A 616-nucleotide genomic window follows, 5' to 3' on the forward strand; every position below is an offset into this window, starting at 1 on the left:
CAAACAATTTTGAGATTAAGCCTGCAATTCTTCAAATGGTTTAGTGAACTGTTCAGTTTGGAGGTATGCCAATAGAGGACCCCAATTTACACATAGCTAATTTTCTAGAGTTATGTGCAACGTTCAAGATGAATGGGGTGAGTGATGATTCTATAAGACTGAGGTTATTCCCATTTTCAGTAAGGGATAGTTCGAAGAGTTGGCTGATATCTTTACAGGCGAATTCTATTACTACATGGGAGGAGTTAGCTCAGAAGTTCCTTGCCAAGTTCTTTCCTCCATCAAAGGTTGCAAAACTAAGGGGAGAGATTAATAACTTTTATCAGATGGAAGGAGAGTCACTGTATGATTCTTGGGAGTGCTTTAAGGAGTTGTTGAGGAAGTGTCCACACCATGGAATAGAAAAGTGGATGCTGGTGCATAATTTTTGTAATGGGTTGAATGGAATGACTAGAACAATTATAGATGCTGCAGCGAGAGGTGCCTTTATGAGTAAGAGTGCTAATGAGGCGTATGAGCTATTAGAGGAGATGGCGATGAATAATTATCAATGGCCAACTAAAAGGGGACAACCAAAGAAGGTGGCTGGAATGATGGAATTGGATACTATATCCAT

The 616-nt window shown here is 39.8% G+C and overlaps 1 non-coding gene across 1 annotated transcript; it reads right to left on the reverse strand.

Annotated features, from left to right (window-relative positions):
• Positions 1-293: 293 nt before the first annotated feature.
• LOC133787626 (small nucleolar RNA R71) lies at positions 294-400 on the reverse strand. The gene has a single exon (XR_009872635.1). It is a non-coding gene; the product is annotated as a small nucleolar RNA R71 (small nucleolar RNA).
• Between the last annotated feature and the right edge of the window lie 216 nt (positions 401-616).

The sequence above is a fragment of the Humulus lupulus genome, chromosome 6 (genome assembly GCF_963169125.1).
Source record: "Humulus lupulus chromosome 6, drHumLupu1.1, whole genome shotgun sequence".
NCBI lineage: Eukaryota > Viridiplantae > Streptophyta > Magnoliopsida > Rosales > Cannabaceae > Humulus > Humulus lupulus.